General features: G+C 44.8%; 1 long non-coding RNA gene across 1 annotated transcript; it reads left to right on the top strand.

The window, feature by feature from the left end:
- The first annotated feature begins 328 nt into the window (after positions 1 to 328).
- Positions 329 to 16,738, top strand: LOC118558850. Its single transcript, XR_004928516.1, has 4 exons — positions 329 to 484; positions 11,379 to 11,434; positions 11,682 to 12,044; positions 15,239 to 16,738. It is a non-coding gene; the product is annotated as an uncharacterized LOC118558850 (long non-coding RNA).
- The last annotated feature ends 5,151 nt before the right edge of the window (positions 16,739 to 21,889 follow it).

Here is a 21,889-nt window from a genome sequence, read left to right as displayed (position 1 = left end):
CGAAAGTAACCTAAAGTTTTAAATCAGTTAGAGAGAGAGAGAGTGATGACTGAGGGCGTGTGGCTGTGAGCTGAGTTTGCAGACGAACAGAGCTGATTTTATAACAGACTCTAAGTTGAATCACTCTTGGCAACTTAACAGCTAGAAATAAAAAAAAAAAAAGCTGCCGGGTGTTCATAAGCCTCATGTCGCAGGAGGGGGAGGGGGGAGAGGGAAGTTCCCGGCATCTGCTCTGATTGGTCCCACCCACAACACACCATCTGATCCAACCAATAAGAGAAGGGGAAACACTGAGCGCAACGTGTAGGTTTGTTTTCCTGACCAGAAAGCAGCTGAGACAAGAAGTACACGTTGTTTAAAGCTGCATGGTCAAACAATCAAAAAGTTATTATTTATCGGCTTGAAATGGCTCGAGGCGAAGGCGCCGAGCACCTTACTAGTGGCGACAACTAAACCCACGAAGACAGAAATCAAGGCGGTCAAGGTAATCTTTTTTTAAATTTGTTTCAATCTCTACCATGAATGCGAATAATTTCTCATTGACTTCACCCGGGTTCGGAAAAGGGAGCCGCTTCGGGCTTTAATTTACGGTCACGGTTTTACGGTCGGGTTTTTGAATTCCACCCGGCGTCTCCCACACCTGTCTCCCCTGCTGCTGGTTTGGTTTGCGGCAGGCGAGTTTTAAAGGAACAACTTGAGTTTAAAATAAACAGAATAATCTCCTAACAGTTGATTTTCGCCGGTCCGACGTGCCGAGGCAGAAGAAGGAGGAGACGACGCCACTCGTTCTCAGAGCCGCATCAGGCATAAATTAATCTGACTTCGCTAAAGTTAGAAAGATATTGACAGATTTGGCTTCTCCGGATCAGTAACTTGTCGGCGGAAAATTTCTCTTCTGTTCACTGAACTGAAAAAGAAACATCAGGGAGAGAGATGCATAACAGAGCCGACGTGACTTTGGACATATTTGAGTTTTAGATCCTCCCCTCCCTCCCCGGGGGACTCATGAATAGGTATTTCAATTCTCAGTCTCCGTTTCACGCGCCCTCAATCATCTCAAAACACGTCTGACTCGGGGGGTTACTTTCGTTCATATGCACTCAGCCTGCATCACCGCACAGACACTAGACGCGTCATAGGGCGCAGGTTCGCACGTCAACGTCACCGCCATATTGTATGTGGCAGAAAAAAATTCAGTTCTGTTATTGTGAATGTGGATCAGAGAAGATGCCTCATTCCTGTGCTGCAATAAATACACACACACATATATACATACACACACACACATATATATATATGTATGTATGTATGTATGTATGTATGTATGTATGTATGTATGTATGTATGTATGTATGTATGTGTGTGTATATCTTATGAGGATCGATTTGTTAAGAACTCTATCTATGATAGACATAATATAAGAGTAGACGCGTCGTTGGGCGGGTTCTGCCTATGCTGCGATGCGTCAGAGCGTCCGCCATCTTAAATGTGGCAAATCTGCAGTTACTCAGTCACTTAAACAGTATCGGAGGGACTTTAATCTCTGAATATACTTTGTATTCATAGTATTTTTTTTGTAATATTACAAGTTTATTTTCGTATCCCTTTAGCTTCATTCTCCTGAATTTATTCTCCTAAAGAATAAAAATATTTAAAATAATCTAACCTGGCCCTATTACTCCAGGAGTAAAATAATTCTGCAAACTGTGTGTATTCTGGAAATGTTCCCCCTTAATTCTCATGATATGATGTTTTTATCATAACATTATCACTTTTGTGTTTGTTTGTTTATTTTTACTTTATTGACCTAGGACTTTTTTCTCTCATTTTATTAATTTTACCTCTTTAATACTCACCCAAAAAGTCTGTTCCTAAAGGTTCACAAGTGACACGGTTTTATGAAATAATGAAGACAACAATGTTTAGATTTAACACATTTATCCTTATATTCATAACATATATATATTCATAACATATATATATATATATATATATATATATATATATATATATATATATATATATATATATATATATATATATATATATATATATATATATATATATATATATATATATGCGTGTGTGTGTGTGTATTTATTGCAGCACAGGAGTGAGGCATCTTTTCTGATTCACGTTCACAATAACAGAACTCGACTTTTTTCTGCCACATACAATATGGCGGTGACGTTGACGTGCGAACCTGCGCCCTATGACGCGTCTACGTATATGATGTCTATGGCATCACCGCATCAGCCCAGCTCAGCCATTGGCTCCCGAAATGGGATGTTGCAGGTGATGTGACGCATTTCCGCAGCGCAGCCTGCACACCACGCACTTATTGGCTCCAGCCAATCATCTTCAGGAATCCAAATACATCAATGAGGGGGAAATTTAATACCGCTCCAAATGTGTCCAATTCAAATGTTCATCATCTAACGGTTAGATGATGAACATTTGATGTTGGGAAATAAAGATGTTGGGATTTATCAGGTTAGATTCTAACCTGATAAATCCCATAGAAACTGTTTAGTTAGAAATAAAACCATGGACAGTCTCAGAAAGCCTTTTTTAAAAGTAGGATTGCATTGACAGCCAAATGACACTTTAAACTGTACAAAAAACAGATACTCATTAGTGACCATCTGACACTTTTTAAGAGTATGTGATGACAGCAGCACTTGCCAATAACAGCATTTAAAAATTATATAATACAAATACAGGGGAAAAAAATCAATAAAAAATGGATAATGCATCTTAGAATCAAAGAGATTACAAAATCATAGCAAAAACAATGTATATTATTGTTTATATATATATATATATATTTATTTATTTATTTATTTATTTATTTATTTATTTATATATATATATATATATATCTATATATATATATATATCTATATCTATATATATATCTATATCTCTCTATATATCTCTCTATCTCTATCTATATATCTATATATATATATATATATATATAATCGTGTTTTACCTTGCGGTGGCATGGAGGTGCGTGGATGTTCTGATGAAGAACACGACAAGGAATCTTCTTTAACTGAACTTTACTTGCTCCGGCAACAGGTGAGTTACAGACACAGCTGGCGGTTGATACACTGTGTTGTTTTGGCCTCTCGCTCTGGCACAGACAGCGTTTTAGCAGTGTCCATACAGTGAGCATTGAGTGCCTTTACAACTTAACAAAAGATAACAACACTCTCGCGATAATCTCAGGTTATCTAGATGACTGCGCTGCGTTTACTGACTTAACACTAGGCTCGGAGAAATCAAACAAAATACAAAAAACATTCTTTTTTGCTCATAACAGCTTAAACTGCCTTACACTACCCCCCCCCCCCCCCCCCCCCCCCCTTTTCAGGACTACTGTGTTCCTTCAGTATCAATAACATAAAGAAGTCTGATTTGGACTTATGTAACTGGTAAACGCAACAGAAATGACTGAAAATAAACTTACACCATGGGGCAATAAAACAAACCAATCCCCTGGTTACTTTTAGTTTTAACATTTAAGTTTTAGCCAACAACCTTAGCTCAGTATAACTTATAACTAATGCCTAAATCTCTCTGGTCGATTGACTATGCGACCACTTGATGTTTTAAAAGTCTTTTTTGAAGATTCTTTATCACCTTGTCTGCTTACCGGCTGGTACACTGGACCTCTGGGTTGAACCGCCTGACCTGAACCTTCAGACTGGCAAGCCTCGCTTGGACCTTCAGACTGTGATGCCTTGTCCGGATCGTCTGGCAACGGTAGCACCGGTGCTAAAGGAGCATCCTCTGTATTTAGACAGAGATCTGTATCCTGGCACTGTTGCAGTATTTTACACATTTGAGGTGAAATCCAGACTGGTATCACATCACTGTCAAAGGGCTTGAGCCTGTCATGATGCATTATTGTCCTGTGCTTGGGGCCTTGGATCTCATACAGTACAGGACCACGATGTGCTGCAACAATCAGGGGACCCCTCCATAGCGCTTGAAGCTTTGTGCTAAGTCCTTTCTTTTTTGTGTCATCTTTGACAAACACTAGATCTCCGACATTGTAGGAATGTTCGTTTGCTCGGAGGTCATACACCTTTTTCTGTCGTTCTTGTGCAGTGCGAAGATGACTTCTTGCCAGGCTCTGTGCTTCCTTTAAGCTCTCTTCAAGATTGTAGATATAATCTACAACTTCCATTGCATTAGATTTGAGTCTTGCAACACCACACTGAATATCGTGTGGATTGTGGACGTATCTTCCAAGCATGAGTCTGTTTGGTGTGAATCCTGTTACCATGTGTTGTGAACTGCGGTAGGCTGCAGTCAGCAGAGGTAACTGTTCATCCCAGTTCTTTTGATTCCGGTCCACATAACATCGCAGCATCTGCAGCAAGGTCCTATTGAACCGTTCTACCTGCCCATCAGAGGAGGGATGGTAAGGTGTAGTTCTGGTCTTGGTTATTTGCAGGAGCCTACACATTTCGAAACAGCGAACTTTCAAAATTACGGCCTTGATCCGTGTGTAGTTCTAGGGGGGGCCCCAAACCTGGCAATGAAGTCGTGGACAAGTTTCTTTGCAGTTGTTTCCGCGCCTTGGTCAGGGATAGGAAAGGCTTCGACCCATCTTGTAAACTGGTCAATAATGACAAGAATGCATTTGTTGCCAGAGCTTGACACAGGGAATGGTCCAAGAATATCAAGGTGCAAACGATCTAGTGGTGCGCCGACCTGGTAACCTTGCGGTTTTGCTCTTTTCTTCGGTCCTGTAGATTTGCATGCACTGCAGTGTGGACACATTTTAACAAAAAGGTGAACATCTCCACCCATGCCATACCAATGATAACTTTGGCGCATGCGCTCCAGGGTTTTGGCTTCTCCCAAGTGACCAGAGTATGGAGGGTTATAGCATAACTGTATGGCTTCTTTCTGCATAGTTGTTGGAACTAGTAACAGCAAAGTTGGGAGCTGGTTCCCAATTTTCTCCCAGGAGTAATAGAGGACTCCTTGTCTCAGTGTAACTTGGGGCCAACAAAGCCAGAATTTTCTCACCGCAGGACTTTCAAGCATCACTTCGTCTTTGCTGAGGAGCGCCCCTGTTTCCTTCCATGTGTGAAGGGTGCCAATGACAGGATCTGCTTTCTGGAGTGTAGCCAGCTGCTCAGGACTAAGCGACTCCAGCCAGTTAACCGCTGGGTTCTCTGAGAAGGGTGCAGATGGCTGATCTTCCACTGACTGAGTACCATTGTAATTTATAAAGCTTTGAGGCTCTATGCAACAGCTAGTGGCACAACATCATCCACATCTTCTTCAAAATTTTCCCACCGCTCACAAATTTTCTGGCAGTACTTGCACCCATTGCATGGCAGATCTGCAAGATTTACCCCTGCTTGGTAACAGTCACATTTTTCCATATTATCTTTTGGCAGCCTTGACATGGCATCTGCTATAGCGTGCTGCTTACCGGCTTGATGCTCAATGTGGAAGTCGTACTGGCTCAACTCCTCAAGCCAGCGAGCTAGCTGTCCTTCAGGGCACTTGAACCGAAAAAGCCAGGTGAGACTGCCATGGTCAGTCCGAAGTAGGAACTTTCTTCCTAGAAGATAGTGGCGGAACTGGCATGTGAAACGCACAACAACGAGTAATTCACGACGGGTGACACAGTACCTTTGTTGAGCTGGTGTAAGCTGACAGCTGGCATAGGCCAAAACAAAAGTTACGACTGTAACTACGGTTCTATGAATCCCGGATGACCGCCAAAGGCGGTGCTTAAAGCACTGAATGATCACTCTTGCGCATGCACAGGTCTAGAATCTTATACCAACATGGTCTTGAGCTTCTGTGGGCGCACAGATGAGCCAGTCGTCCAAGTAGGGCAGGATCTTCAGCCCCTTGGCCTGCAGAGGACACAGGGCCGCAGCTACGCACCGCGTGAACACACGTGGGGACAGGGAGAGACCGAACGGAAGGACTCTGAACTGAAAATGCTTGCCCTGAAACGCAAAGCGGAGGAACTGCTGATGATGCGGTGCAATCGGGACATGAAAGTATGCGTCCTTCAAGTCGACCAAGGTGAACCAGTCGCCTGGGGAGACTGCCTGAAGCACATCCCTGACGCTCAAAATGTGGAAGGGGATAGCCTTCAAGAAAACATTCAGACCTCTCAGGTCCAAAATTGGGCGGAGACCGCCAGTCTTTTTTGGGACTAAAAAATATTTTGAGTAAAAGTCCCCTGGATCCTGCAGGGGGTCGACAGGCAATATAGCACCCTTGGCCAGCAAGGCGCCTATCTCTTGGCTCAGAGTCTGAGCCATTTCCAGGCCGTGAATCACCGTCATCCTGACTTGACCAGGAACTGGGGGGCGGCGGCGGAACTGTAGCGCATAACCCCGGGTAATTGTAGACACCACCCACGGATCGGGAACGAGAGCGGCCCAACAACTGAGCTGGTCCGGGGTAAAGTGTCCCACCGCCAGCTCGGTGATGTCATTTCCGAGACACCCTGCCCTTAAGAGGGCGGGAGGGCCGCCGAGGAAACTGTCCGGGTCGGGAAGCGACCCGAGCAGGTCCTGCAGTAGGTACCGCAGCAGGTCGCGGCGGCCCCATGGGGGGTGTAGTCCGAGCAACATACGTGCATGAAAGAGACGCCGAGGCACCCGCAGCAGGATGCCGTGATGGTCTGCGATGAAGGCCAGCCAACTGCTGCTTGGTACGGGAAGCCTGGGCCGACCGCTCCAAGGCTGCAAGTGCAGCAGAGCCAAACAACTCCCCAGGAACCACTGGAAGGCTCATCAGGGTCCGTCTACAGGCTTCAGTCAAAGGAGACTGAGCCAGCCACACTTGACGGCGTGCCTGAACCAGGGTGGACAGGACACGGCCGATTTCCCTTGACAAAAGGGCAAAGGCATGAAGCGATGTGTCCAACAGCCCCCGAGTGGGCGCGTCAATTGCAAAGCCTTCCAAGGAGGCTGAGAGACCCAGTAACAAATGAGACAACGAGTTACCAAGCCGCCCCAAACGAGACCCCGCATCATAGGCCCTACACAGCAGGTCATCAGTCACCCGGCACTGAGGACGAGGACACCTGGCGTTAGCTCTCAAAGCCTCATCTGGCGCCACAATGAGGGATGCTATTGCGGGCTCAACAGAAGGCATATGGCCCAAGCCAAACTTGGGCGCATCTTGCATGGCCGCCAGAACCCTGCCATCAGAGGTCGGCCGTGAGAAGACCTTAGTGTCTGCCCAACAGGTATGAACCTCCTTAACATATTCGGCTGATGGGGGAACCATAAAGGACGACCTAGCAGGAGGACGGCGAAAGAACGCACTGGAAGTCACAGGTTGGTTCTGCGGAGCATCTAGGTGCAACCGGGCAAAAGCAGTTTTTAACGCACCCACTATAGAATCGTCCTCTTCCGACCGAGAATCGGAAGAGATATGCGAACCGGCATCCGACAGATGCGAGCCGGAGTCAAGCTGATCCTGAAAATAGCATCGTCCTCCAAGGCAGAGAGTCCTGAACCCATGCTCTGCACTCGGTCAGGGTCTTCAACCAAGCCCGCACCACGTCCGTCCCTGAGGGACTCCAGCAGCGCTTTCATCTCCTTCAACTCAGAAGTAAGATGAGCCACCTGCCCAGATAAGCCCTCGGAATCCGTAGGGCTTCTCTTGGTCCTCTTCCGGGGGGGCCCCGCAGCCTCAGGAACCATACGCTTCCTAGGCTGGCCGGTGCCCTGACAGTCAGCTAAGCGAGCATTACGCAGGGACAAGGGAAGAACAGAACAATTAGGGCAGGCCGCTTCAGTCAAGGCCTCCCTCAGGTGATCCGGTCCCAAACAAGAGGGACAGAGGTCATGCCCATCCTCTAACTGGAGAGGGGCCAAACAAGCTCTGCAGCACGGCACGTCCAACATCATGTGCTCGCAGGACTAGGTCAGGTCGAGCTGAAAACGCTACTCTTGACACTAGCAGACGAACAAATAGGCCAGGAAACCCGGTCGAGCAGAACACGCCACCAGGGGTTCCCCAGCAGTGGAAAAGCTGCAAAGAGCACTTTGAGGGAAGCCGAACACGACTGCTCACAATGAGAAGCCGAGCCCGAAAACGGCCGCAATTAACTTAATATATGCAAGCTCGGGAACGGCTGCCCGGCAAATGAAGGAGGCAAGCTCGGGAACGGCTGCCCGCTAAATGAAGGAAGCAAGCTCGGGAACGGCTGCCCGCTAAATGAAGGAGGCAAGCTCGGGAACGGCTGCCCGCTAAATGAAGGAGGCAAGCTCGGGAACGGCTGCCCGCTAAATGAAGGAGGCAAGCTCGGGAACGGCTGCCGGGTAAATGAAGGAGGCAAGCTCGGGAACGGCTGCCCGCTAAATGAAGGAAGCAAGCTCGGGAACGGCTGCCCGCTAAATGAAGGAGGCAAGCTCGGGAACGGCTGCCCGCTAAATGAAGGAGGCAAGCTCGGGAACGGCTGCCCGCTAAATGAAGGAGGCAAGCTCGGGAACGGCTGCCCGCTAAATGAAGGAGGCAAGCTCGAAAACGGCTGCACGGTAATGAGACGCAAGCTCAATCAGTATATGTAAGCCAACACGGCTGCAATTTGCCAAGATAAAGGCAAGCCGCAAAACGGCTGCAGAGTAAATAAAAAACGCACGCCCGAAAGCGGGAGCGATTAACAAAATATGCGCCAACCAAAAACCAAAAGGCAAGCAACAGGTTGGTCGGAGTCGCCAAAAAGGCAATAGGAAGTCGACGCAGGGAGCGAACGCGTCCCGTTTCCCGTCGAATAAAGGAAAACGACTTACCAATCGAAGAAAGAGTTGTAATAAGAATAGCTTGCGCAGCCTCTGGAGGGCGAGAAAATCCTCGCAGCCCCGACCGTAGTCTCGAGGCTACCAGCGACGAGCAACAATCGGTGACTTACCACCTGCACAACCTGCATGCGAGAAGATTGAAAGGGACTGAGCTGTCGCTGTCACGTGACTATATGGGCTCCGGAGTCACCGGGGGTCACACGTGACCATGTTGGTATAAGATTCTCGACCTGTGCATGCGCAAGAGTGATCATTCAGTGCTTTAAGCACCGCCTCTGGCGGTCAGTAGGGATGAAATAGAACTCTCTCTTCTCCCCACTGGACCTGTGACAGGACAGCACCGACACTGTTGTTGGAGGCATCAGTATCGAGAATGAACTTGCCTTCAGGACGGGGATAACCCAGCACAGGTGTGGTAGTCAGTCTCTCTTTGAGCTTAGTAAAAGCAGCCTGATGTTCCTCTGTCCATACAAACATAGTCCCCTTTTTGAGAAGATGATGAAGGGGGTTTGCCAGCTCTGCAAAACGTGGGACAAATTTGCGATAGTAGTTACATAGCCCCAGGAAAGCTTGTAACTCTTGCAGATTGTCAGGGGATTTCCACAGCTGTACATCTTTGACAAAAGCTGGATTCGGTCTGACTCCTTCTCCACTCACAATATGGCCGAGAAAGAGAACTTCATTTTGAAGCAGGTGACATTTTGATGGCTTTAGCTTGAGCCCATGGCTCTGAAACCGTTGAAAAACCTGCTCGAGACGATCTAAGCTTTGGTCCACTCCATTTCCAACGACAATGACATCATCCAGGTAAATGAGAAGGGTGTCCCATTGAAGGCCTCTAAGGACAAGCTCCATTGCCCTTTGAAAAGTACTCGGAGCATTACAGAGTCCAAATGGCATTCGGGTGTATTCATAAAGGCCCCATTTGGTGATGAATGCCGTCTTTTCACGATCGTTATTGTCCACTGCAACCTGCCAGTAATCAGACTGAAGGTCAAGGGTAGAGAACATGGTAGCTCCACCGACAACATCAAGGCATTCTTCAATCTGGGGTAGCGGATAAGCATCCTTGATAGTCAAACTATTCAAACTTCGGTAATCTACACACCACCTTACTCCTCCATCTTTTTTGCGTACCAGGACCACTGGAGAAGCCCATTCAGAAACTGATGGCATGATTACTCCGGCTTCCAGCATGGCTTTAAGATGTGCTTCCTCTTCACCTTCAAATCCCAGAGGGGTTCTTCTGACAGGTTGGCGTACAGGCTTAGTGTCAATCTTATGCGTCACAGCAGACATGTAACCAAGATCAGTCTCACTTTTAGCAAAGATGGACTGGTATGAGAGTAGCAGTTGAATAAACCGCTGTTGTTGTCCTCCAGTTAGAACTTCACTTGTAGCAACAACCGAGCCTTGGAGGTGCTCAGGAGTGTCAGAGATTGTTGCTACTCTTCCTACCAGCAATGGTGATGCATTCTCTTTCATACAACTAGGCTCAGTGCTTTGCTCCGGTTCACATGTGGGTTCAGGAAAAGCTTCAACAAGGACTCCAAGGCATGCTCCTTTTGGTAAAGCTGTTCTCTTAGTTGAAAAATTGCACACCCTGACTTTTTTTTTCATTGTGACAACAACACTTGCAAGGGCCTACTTTAATGTTCAAGGGGCTACTTTGTCTAATGCAAAATGCAACGAGGAAGTGACACCGACAAGGGAAAGGGAAGAAACAACATTGCTGCCATCTGCAGGGCATTTATGTGGTACTGAGGAAATTATAAGGGGGACAGACTCTTTAAAGTTTGATACAGCATTATCTGATAAAGATCTACTATAATGAAACCTTTTGAGGGTGGAGAACTCAGTTAAATTGAACTCAAAGGTTATTAAAAATGGTCAGATAGGACAGGGTTGTGAGGAAATACTGTTAATTCTTCACAATCATGCCATATGTCAGCACAAGATGCAAAGTATGAATGCAAGAGTGCGTCGGTATATACACATTTTGAGCAAAACCAATTAAATCTAGGATAGTTTTAAAGGCTACATTAAGGTTATCGCATTCAGTGTCAGCATGAATGTTAAAATCCCCCACTATAATAACCTTCTCAGTGTTTATCACCAAATCAGATAAGTGTGAGAACTGATGTAAAAACTGAGAGTAAGGGCCTGGTGGACGATACAAAACAACAAAGGGAAGAGGTTTTATTGCTTTGCAGTTTGGATAAGGGAAACTGAGGGTTAAATGTTCAAAAGAATTGTAGTTATTAATTGGGCTGAGACTAATTAATAAATCAGACTGAAAGATGGTTTCTACTCCTCCTCCCCATCCCATAGGAAATGTGGAAATTTAAATAATTAGAGGGAGTTGACTCATTTTTACTAACAGTCCTTCAGCAGCTGCAGAGAATGGAAACCTGTCCTGCTGTCTCTCTGCTGCTGTATTAGTTTATAGACACCAGGTGGCAGTCATGATCTCTGACGGAACAGCCTTGTTTGAGCTGAAGGAGTCCTGGTTGTCTGAGTGATGCTGGAGCTGATGTGTTGCTGACTCTCCTCCTCTGTCTTCTCTCACAGGGAGAAGATGATCTGCAGGATCCTGCTGCCCATAATTCTCAACTCATGTCTCTGTGGTCAGTTTCCATCTTCTATTTGTTCAGTTTAAATCCATCAATAATCAGTGAAAAGTCTGTCAGTGAAGGGAACACTTCAATCCTCCAGCCTCATCTGATCAAGCAGTTTGACTAGAAGAGCATCAAGCAGAGCTCTGACAGCACAGAGAGCATCATGGGACAGAAAGCTCTAGAGATGTAGTTTAAAGACTCCCATGTTCCAGTTCTCAGTGTGTCTGCTCCTCTCTTTCCCTCTCTGTCTCCACAGCAGCAACATTTGTAGTGAATGTGGCACAGAGCTTCTATCAGGCAGAGGAGAACCACAGCATCACTCTGGAGTGGACCTTCACCACCAGACCTGATGGACCCTGGAGATTCCTGGTTATCTACTGCAGCCTATTAACGCCCAGGAAAGAATCAGTCCTGTATCGGGTCCATGATGGTGTTGAGGTGTCAGAGTCTCAGGATGAACAGTTTTCAGGACGAGTCCAGAGTGACAAAGACGTCCTCAGAGAAGGACGAATCAGACTCCATGTGTCCAGACTAAGGACTGAAGACTCTGGTCTGTATGTGTGTTTTGTGCAGACTGATGATGATTCTAGTTCTGGATCCTGTCAACTCAATGTCTCTGGTAAGAAGAACGTAATATAATTTTCACTGATTAATTAAAATCTTGAGAACTGCTGATGAGCAAATGTTTCCATCTACTAGAGGCATGAGATCCCAGTTTTGAAAATGAATAATTTCATTGCTTCAAGCTTTTTCAACTGTTCACTTCCTTGATCTGCTTTTTGGTATGAGGAACAGAATCTTTCCTAAATATCTGCTCTGTGTTTATTATTATTTTCTACTTCCATGAATAAAGCTGACCCGTTTCATCTCCACAGAAGCAAAGAATCGGCCTGAAACTCAAACTGATACGTTCTCTGTAAATACTTCAATGCAGGGTCATGGGGTCGGGTTGCTGGTTCTGATCTGCAGGGTTTAAGGGCAGATGTGGGTCCAGTCAACCTAACATGGATGTTTTGTATGAAGGGAAGCTGGAGTCTCCACAACTGCACAGGGAGAACATGAACACAGCACACAAAGGGATTTGAACCAAGGACCTGCTTGTAGCCAGGCAGCAGTGCTTACAGCTGCTCCAGCGAGCAGCCCTACAGAGTCCATGGATTGATAGAAAGCCTCCATATTCCAGTAGTTCTGGAGAACTGAGCCTATTCAGGTTTAATGTGTCTGAGAACCAAGTGTCTTTGAGGAATGTTGCTTTAGAGCAGTGCTTCCCAAACTTTTTGCATCGTGTACCCCATGGAGCATTTCATCTCCATCCGCGTACCCCCCCCCCCCCCCCCCCCGAAAAAAAAAAGAAAAAGAAACATTCAACATGGGGATCAGAGTTTTATTATCTTGACTGCAGATACTAAATACATCTGCATTATAAAAGGGCATAACTTAATAACATGTAACAAACAAGAATAAAGACTATAACGAGCCTGTTCAGAATACAGCCAAAACTGCGGAGCGTGACGGAGTCCTTGTGACTCTAATGTGAGGGGTGTGCTTGAGAGGACGCGCATAACCCCTGTATGTCTGGCCGAATCGGCGACAGTTTCAGTCTTAAATCGTCTTCCACACATAGTCTGTGTCGGTATTTAGTTTTCAGGCTGGTCAGACATGAAAATCCTCTCTCACATAAATATGTAGTGGCGAATGCCATTAATTTCTTGACTGCGCGTGTTGCCAGTTCAGGGTACTCGGTGAGCAGCCCTATCCGGCTCATCAGTGACACACCGGACGCAGCGACGGGACCAGGCTGTGAAGACCGAGGAGGACCTGTAGGCCGTGGGCCAGAATCTGTAGGGTGACTTTTCGTATGAACTGTCAGGGGGCAACTTTCTTCCACCGGGAAAAGTTGCTACACATAGCAGTGATCTCAAAACACCAATGTTTCCACGTTTTCACTTGCACATTAATAAGTTATAGCCGGTAAAAAATCTAAACTGTGGCGCTCCGGTCGAAGAGGTCACGTGATTCGATTTTTGCTGCTCAGCCAATCAGATCGCTGTATTGTCAGCTGAGCGAGTTTACCACGTCATCATGGCTGCGCCCGTAAGATGTTTGTATGCATCTGTTTCCAGACGAAGAAAGCCCAATAATAGCATTTTCTGGCGCCAGCTGATAGTGATCTTGATGGCAAGAAAAAAGAAATAGTCCAGACCATCCATCCATCCATCCGTCCATCCATCCATCCATTTTCTAACACGCTTATCCCTGCGTTCGCAAGGTGCCGGTCTCTATCTCCAGCTGTCAATGGGCAAGAGGCGTTGTATAAACTGGACAGGTCGGCAGTCCATCGCAGGGCAGAAATAGTCCAGACTTTTGCCCAATTTACTGTGATATCACCAAGACCTGCTGCGCTAGAATAGCAAAGGCAACAGGTGTCGTTGTGCCAAACGATTTATCCCCGCCAGAATTTGTATTCCCTGCGCTGAGAGCGCATTCAACTGGAAGAATGAACCCAGTCAACTCCGCCTCATTTCCAACCTATTAGGCGTGGAAATGAAGATCTTTTACTTTTCTTAACGAAATATAGCAATGGTGTCGTTACATTCGTTCAGTTAGTGTGAAAAAACTGAAAATGTAACACTTGTTAGTGCTATCATAAGGATTGCTATGTCGGTTAAAACTCGATTGATCACTCAATATAACACGTTATGAGAAAGTAAACGTCTCTGTGGTCATTTTCACATGTGTCACGAAAATATTAGCTTTATGTTATTAGATTGTCGCATGTCTGTCTGCTTAAACCAAAAATCCACCTTTCTGAGTTCATCACAGCTGTCAGCTTATTCGTCTTTTTTCTTTTTCTTTTCTTTTTGACCCGCATGAATGGATCATATAGAGCGGATTTCACGTGTGATCAAATGAACACTGAATAAAGGTACAGCCAAAATTATCAGATTTAATAATATTTTAATTCAACCAAGAACCATATAGAGATATTAACCATATTAAGAAAACGAGATATGTCTCTTTTAAAAATAGAACAATTAGGAGTTTAAAAAATCTATTTCATTTTATTAGAATGTGATATTTAAAATATTTAGACTTCACAAAGCTGAAGGTTAAAACTTTTATTGATTTCAAAAATACAATACAAAATTCTACAAATTCCGAAGGGGATAACTCGTTTGGCACAACGAGTTTATACAACGCGTCTCGCCCATTGACAGCTGGAGATCGGCACCAGCACCTCGCAAACCCAACGGGGATAAGCGTGTTAGAAAATGGATGGATGGATGGATGGATGGTCTGGGCTATTTCTTTTTTCTTGCCATCAAGATCTCAGCCAGCTGGCGCCAGAAAATGCTATTATTGGGCTTTCTTCGTCTGGAAACAGATGCATACAAACATCTTACGGGCGCAGCCATGATGACGTGGTGAACGCGCACAGCTGACAATACAGCGATCTGATTGGCTGAGCAGCAAAAATCGAATCACGTGACCTCTTGGACCGGAGCGCCTCATTTGATTTTTTTTTTTTCCCCTGCATTTTTTTTTTTCCAAAATCTTTTCCCGTACCCCCTGTCATGACGTCGCGTACCCCCCAGGGGTACGCGAACAATAGTTTGGGAATAACTGCTTTAGAGCTTTTAGATCAGGGAACTGATTTTTCACCACTCTTTATTCTGCTGTTCACACTAAATTCAAAGCTGCAGCTGAACCAGATCCAATAGAGACAGAACAACAGTTTCTCTGGTAGAAGATGAAGAACTAACAGCTGATGATGATGAGAGCATAAATCCTCTTCATGTTTTGTCCTTTCAGCAGCTGCTGATGTCTCCCAACCTCAGAGACCGACTCTGGATCCAGAATCAGAAGGTCGAGGAAGGACTGGCCTCTATGCTGCACTGGGACTGACAGTAGCAGCAGCAGCAGCTCTGATGGTCAAAGTTCTCTTCAGTTCCTGGCACAGAAAATATCAGCAGAAGTCGATCTTTATTTCAGCATTTTAACAGAACCCTGAAGCTCGACTGGGCCACTGCTGGACTGATGGCTTCATATTGGACTCCAGAATATTCTGGTGACCAGAGGAGGTTATGGTGGACTCAGTGACTTCTAGGTGTTCAGGTCATTAGTCCTCCACCACGTGCCTGACAGCTGCTTTGCTGAGTTTCAGACAAAATCTTGGGCTTCATTCAGCTGCCTTATCACCAGCATTAACCTGCTGCTTACTGTAAATTAAGTAGCTTCAGTGTGCCCTCTAGTGGCCAAAGTATTGCGTTCATTGCCTTTTCCATCTGCTGTGTCCGAGTTCAACTACAACAAAAACACTGGTATGAAAACAGCTAAGCAGCTTAATGTTTCACTACCAAGGAGCCAAACTGCCAGCCAAGCCTGTATTTATCTCCAGTCATTGTTTACTGGGGTCACTTGGATCTGTCTAAATGTCAAAGTCATGTTTTTCCAAAGGTTTGTTGTTTACTGAGATGTTCTACAAGTTGTTTTTTCCCCACACCATGGTTTTGTTTAAAGGTCTTACTCCACTTCCCTCCTCGTCTACTTTACCTCATCAAATCTTAGTTACTAAATTGATTTTGTGTTCTTGTCGCTTATGATCTATTTATGTACTGGTTTGTAAGATCTGACTGTGACTCCTGCAGACAGGGGAGGCGCGTTACATTCACCGTTTACCGTTTCCTAAGCACTCTTTTATGATATGTTTGGAGTTTTACTGTTTTGGTCGTCTGAAGAACATTTCCCGTTTCTATATACTTGAATTCTCTGAAAATGAACACACTCATTGTTTTTGTTGTACAAAATGAAGGAAAATCTAAAGTTTAGCTCAGTCATTGGCAGCTGCTGTGAGATTTTAGATTTTTATTTATCTAATGATTGTTTTCTGATGAAGCAAATGTAGCCTTTGGATTTCTTTGGCTCTTAATGTGACGTCTCAAAAATAGCATCTGTATAAGAGGTCATATTCTCACATACTAAGAGTGGGAAAGGCTTTATTTAAATATTTATACAAGTTGTCTAAGGGATTATTATTTACCAATGAAAGCACATTTTTGTAATATATAAACATCACCACAGTGGATGCTTGTGATTCTGTAAGCAGGCAATATTTAATTCCAGCAAAAAAAAAACAACAACACATGAGATTCCACAGATTTTCTTGGTGGGCATGTACAAACTGAAGATTTGAACAGATTAAATGATCTATCCTGTTGTACATATGTGTATATATAAATTGTAAATCGTTACAAAATTGTTGAAACTGAAAAATGTTTTTTTTTTCATGTGAAATGACCATAAAAAACATCTACACTGCTGTGTCTGGTAAGTGTCCTGTTTGAACTTTTGTCATTTTACCACCACAAACCTCCATGTATTTTATAGACACTATGCGACAGACCAACACAAAATAAAACATAACTGTAAATTGGAAGGAAAAATTCACGTGTTTTAAGCTTTGATTTTTAGACAAAGGAATGAAAAGCGTGGCACAAGAGATTTCCCCCTATGTGCTCTGATACCCCTACATTAAACTCGAGCACTTTCAATTCTCAGAAGAAAGGCGCATAAAAAAAGTACGAACCAATCCAATAAGAGCTTTTTAAGTTAATCATAAAGTGTGTATGTGATCTTACAGCGTGGGTTAAAGTTCTCTGTCGCTGCGACCATAGACATAATATAAGAGTAGACTGGTGAAGATTCTCAGTCATCCAGGTCATGGTCATTCCAAAAAAAGTAAAAAACAAAGCAAATGGACTTGTTTTCCGTAGTTGAAGACATTTCGCTTCCTGTCCAGGAAGCTTTCTTAATTGAAAAAGTCTGGAGTAATGTGGAGTACCAAGCTATATACCACCGCCCAAACAAAGGCCTTGTAATTGGTTAGTTAACATGCAAATTCAACAGAAACAGGTCCAGGTCCACCCCTTAGTAACGGGCGGTCGTTAAAGCCATTAAACCAGCAGATTGAACCGAAACTGGTCCTCTCCTCTGCAACAGGGAGTCGTTAGGGTTGTTAATGACCTGGCTTAAAGGAACAATGTTTTGATCACCCGAATGAGGGTGAGTGTTAAGGTGATGATTGGCCGGAATTAATCCTATAGCTGTGTTGTAAGTTTTTGAGAGTTGGAACCTAAGGCCTCCTCCTCTGTTTAAGGTTGGTTTTTCTCTCTTGACGTAGATGGCTTCCTTCACACCCATTTCAAACCATTTGTCTTCTTTGTCCAAAATGTGAACATTTTGGTCCTCAAAAGAGTGTCCTTTGTCCTTAGGGTGTAGGTGGACAGCAGAGTCTTGTCCTGAGGAGGTAGCTCTCCTGTGTTGAGCCATGCGTCTGTGGAGAGGTTGTTTGGTTTCTCCAATATAAAGATCAGAACATTCCTCACTGCGCTGAACTGCATACACCACTCCACTCATCTTAGGTTTGGGGGTTTTGTCCTTGGGATGCACCAGCCTCTGTCTGAGGGTCCTGTTTGGTTTGAAATATACTGGGATTTTGTGTTTGGAGAAAATCCTCCGGAGTTTTTCAGAGACTCCAGCAACATATGGGATGACGATGTTTTTTCATTTGTTCTTCTCACCATTATGTTCTGCAGCAGGATTTTCTTGCTGATTTGTCAAAGGCCCAGTTAGGGTACCCACAGGTTTGGAGGGCATCTCTGATGTGTTTCTGTTCCTTGTGCTTCCCTTCTGTTTTAGTCGGGACATGCTCGGCCCGGTGTTGTAAGGTTCTGATGACCGAAAGTTTGTGCTCCAGTGGGTGGTGTGAGTCAAAAAGAAGATAATGGTCTGTGTGTGTGGGTTTCCTACACACTTCAATGTTGAGGTTTCCATCTCCTTCCATGTTCACCAAACAGTCGAGAAAAGGTAGCTTGTTGTCATTGGCATCCTCTCGAGTAAACTTGATGTTGTTGTCCACCAAGTTGATGTGTCTTGTGAAAGCTTCCACTTATTTTAACTGGATTTTGACAAAGGTGTCATCCACATATTTAAACCAGTGGCTTGGTGTTGTTCTTCTGAAGGTTCCCAAAGCTCTCAATCGCCCATGGGCGCTGACAGGATTTGGGGGCGCAATCTTGGGGCGGTCTACAGCTCAGCTCACTGTAATGTGTGGACCAGGCAGAATAATTTCTAATCAACTATAACTCGTTGAATGTTGAACTAATTTTCATGTTGTTTTTTTGCTTCAAACTTTAAAACTATAGCTATTATAACAAATGGTCCAGTGCATTTAAATAATCTTAGTGGGGTTAAAAGTAGTAGAACATTCTGACAGGATGTATGTATGTTTCAAAACACAGCCACTCATACATTTTTATACGTTTTTTATTACTATATAAACAAACACATTTGTACATGTACACACACACACACACACATATATATATATATATATATATATATATATATATATATATATATATATATATATACTTGCTGTTTATTCACTAATGTCTAACAAAGCTCTGATGCCTTCACAGAGCAGGTGCAGTTTTGGAAAGACTAAGTCACAAAGACTTGGACGTGTAGACCTGTATCTCTAATATTAGAAAAATCACATTCTAATCAAAAATATAAACAATATCTTTTCATCTTACTTCTGAAAAGTTATCCCTTGAGCCCTGACGTAGATAGTCCCTCGATTTAAACAAAAATGAGCCGCACAGTGCTGAGGCATCATTAGTGCGTTCAGCTAGAATCATTAGGATTGGGCAGCAGGTCGACCGCCTCAAGATGGCGGCCGTAATTCCTGCGCAGCGACAGTCAATGTGGGGTCTACTCTTATATTATGTCTATGGTCGTACACCCATCTGGAATAATCCTGACATTACAAAATAATAATATTTCCTATTATGAAATGGGAAGAGGATTTATCAGTCAGCTTTGAACAAAACATCTGGGCTCAGACATGTCTAAGAACTTTCAAAATGACTAGAAACCCAAATTTAGAACTAAAACAATATAAAATCCTTCACAGAGTACACGTTACAGGTAAAAGATTATTCAAGATGGGTTTTATCTGTTCACATTGCACAGGCAATAATCCTGACAATTATATTCACGTGTTATGGTTATGTACACCAGTTCAGAGGTTCTGGGTTCAGATATTTAAGGACTTGTCAAAGTGCCTGAGTTGTAAAATTTCACCTTCCCCATCAGTTTGCTTGCTGGGTAACATTGAGGAAAGCTCTTTGGGGAACAAAATAGTTTGCATGGCTTTCACTGCCTTATGTATCACAAATAAAACTATCCTCATGAATTGGAAAAGTAAGAAAGATCTCAGTATCAATCAGTATAGAGATCTTTTGTTGGATCATATTAGTCTTGAGACATCATCTGCATCAGCATCAGACCGATCTCTCTGGGTTTCTTTGATCGGCTCCATCACATAGTGGAGAGGGGGCTTTGGGATGTGTCCTGTGGGGCGCAGAGGCTGGTTTGGGGGGTGCCTGAGTCTTGGGGCTCTGGGGGGGCACTCGGAGTGGGGTGTCTGGTGGGTCTGGCCCCAGGATCTGTTGCCCCTATCTGGGCAGGGCTTGGGGGACCTTGGGGCGGCCTCCGGCAGTCGCTTCCACAGTGATGGACATGAGTTACTGGCCTGGTAGCTGTGCTGCAGCTGGGTGGGTCCGGGGCTTTGGGGTTCCTGGGGTGTGTCCCCCTTGGGTGGGTGCCCTGGCGGGGCCTCGGGGGTTTGGGTTCTGTGGAGTATGCTGCTTGGGATCTGGGCCGGTGTATGCTCGGGTGTCTGGCCGTACAGGGGTCTCTGATGTGCTGAAGGCCTCGAGGCCTGTTGAGCTGGTAGGGGGGCATGGACATTAACATCTCATGGCAGATGCTCTCCCCATTAGGGTTTTGCACTCTGCTAGAGGGGGGAGGGGAGGGAGGTGGGGTGTGGATGATCCCAGCCTGGGTGTCTATTGTCGTATGTGTGTTGAGTGGTTTGAATGATAGTGTTGGGGTGGGATTACATTTACCGGTGGGGTGTGTGTGGATGTTTGGAGGGATCTGTGTCCGGCTCCCTATCTCGGTCCTGGTCCATGCCGTCTTCCGGTGTGGTTTCATCTGGGGAAAAGGGGTCTGCATGATTTGGGCGGGCTGGATAACCAGAGGGTCTTTTTTTTTTGTTACCTCTGGAACAGCCAGGAGGTTGTTCCAGCCCCCCCCCCCCCTCACCAAACAATGTAGCGCATTGTTTGGTGTGTGTGTGGGGGGGGGGGGGGGGGGGGGGGGGGGCTTATTATGTAAGGCAAGGCAAGGCAAATTTTATTTATATTAAATATTTAAATATTTATTTATATATTTATTTATTTATTTAAATAAATATTTAAATATTTATTTATATAGCACAATTCAGTACAAGACAATACAAAATGCTTTACATGATTAAGATATACCAAAATAATAAAATGTAGATAGAAAATAGAATAAAAGCAAGTAGGGATAGAATGTAGTAACAAAAAAGAACATTAAAAACAGTAAAACTGTTTAACTAGAACAGTCAAAGGCAATTTTAAACAGATGTGTTTTTAATCTTGATTTAAAAGAACTCAGGCTTTCCACACTTTTACAGTTTTCTGGAAGTTTGTTCCAGATAAGCGGAGCATAGGAACTAAATGCTGCTTCTCCATGTTTAGTTCTGGTTCTGGGTATGCAGAGTAGGCTGGAGCCAGAAGACCTTAGTGGTCTGGAGGGTTGATACACTGATAACAAGTCTGTGGTGTATTTAGGTGCTAAGCCATTTAAGGATTTATAGACTAACAGAAGTATTTTAAAGTCTATTCTCTGAGATACAGGGAGCCAGTGTAATGACTTTAGAACTGGGGTTATGTGCTCTACTTTCTTAGCCTCACCCCTGATGGTTCCCTCCACCCCACCCCCCACTCGCTTTTAGACATTGAGGGTTCTGGGTAGGTCACCTGGAGGGGGTGCACTGGCGCCAGCTACCTTCCCGAGGGGGGTGGACTGTGCCAGGCACCCCATTTGGTACTCCCAGTTTTAAACACACTCGAGAACAACATGCAACAACACAACATTGAAGCGGGCGGAGGCAGGATCGGTGTCTTTCTCACACCTCCGTTTTCCAATTGCCCCCTGGAATCTGAGGCCTGGAGGAGGAGTGGGCCACCTGGTCCGGGGCCTTGGTGACTTGCCGGAACTGGGGCTGACACTTCTGCTCTCCCCTGGAGCGTGCGTGGGTGTGTGTTCTGGTTGAGTGGCCAATTCTAATCACGTTGTCCCTCGGGTCGTGTGGTCTGGGTACTGGATGGGGGGGTCGGGACCAAAGAAGGAACCGGTTAGGTTGGGTTGTGATGCACCTCCCCAACTTGATTTTAGGGTTGACCTACCGGGTCTGGGGACTGGTACCCTGTTGGGGTGCCGGTGCCTGGACCTGAGAATATGGGTTGTGAGTGGTATCCACCTTATTCGTTCCTTTAAGCCAGGTCATTAACAACCCTAACGACT

The sequence above is a fragment of the Fundulus heteroclitus genome, unplaced genomic scaffold (genome assembly GCF_011125445.2).
Source record: "Fundulus heteroclitus isolate FHET01 unplaced genomic scaffold, MU-UCD_Fhet_4.1 scaffold_166, whole genome shotgun sequence".
Taxonomy (NCBI): domain Eukaryota; kingdom Metazoa; phylum Chordata; class Actinopteri; order Cyprinodontiformes; family Fundulidae; genus Fundulus; species Fundulus heteroclitus.
The sequence above is the reverse complement of the archived record's forward strand: the minus strand, read 5'-3'. Positions and strand labels throughout refer to the sequence as shown.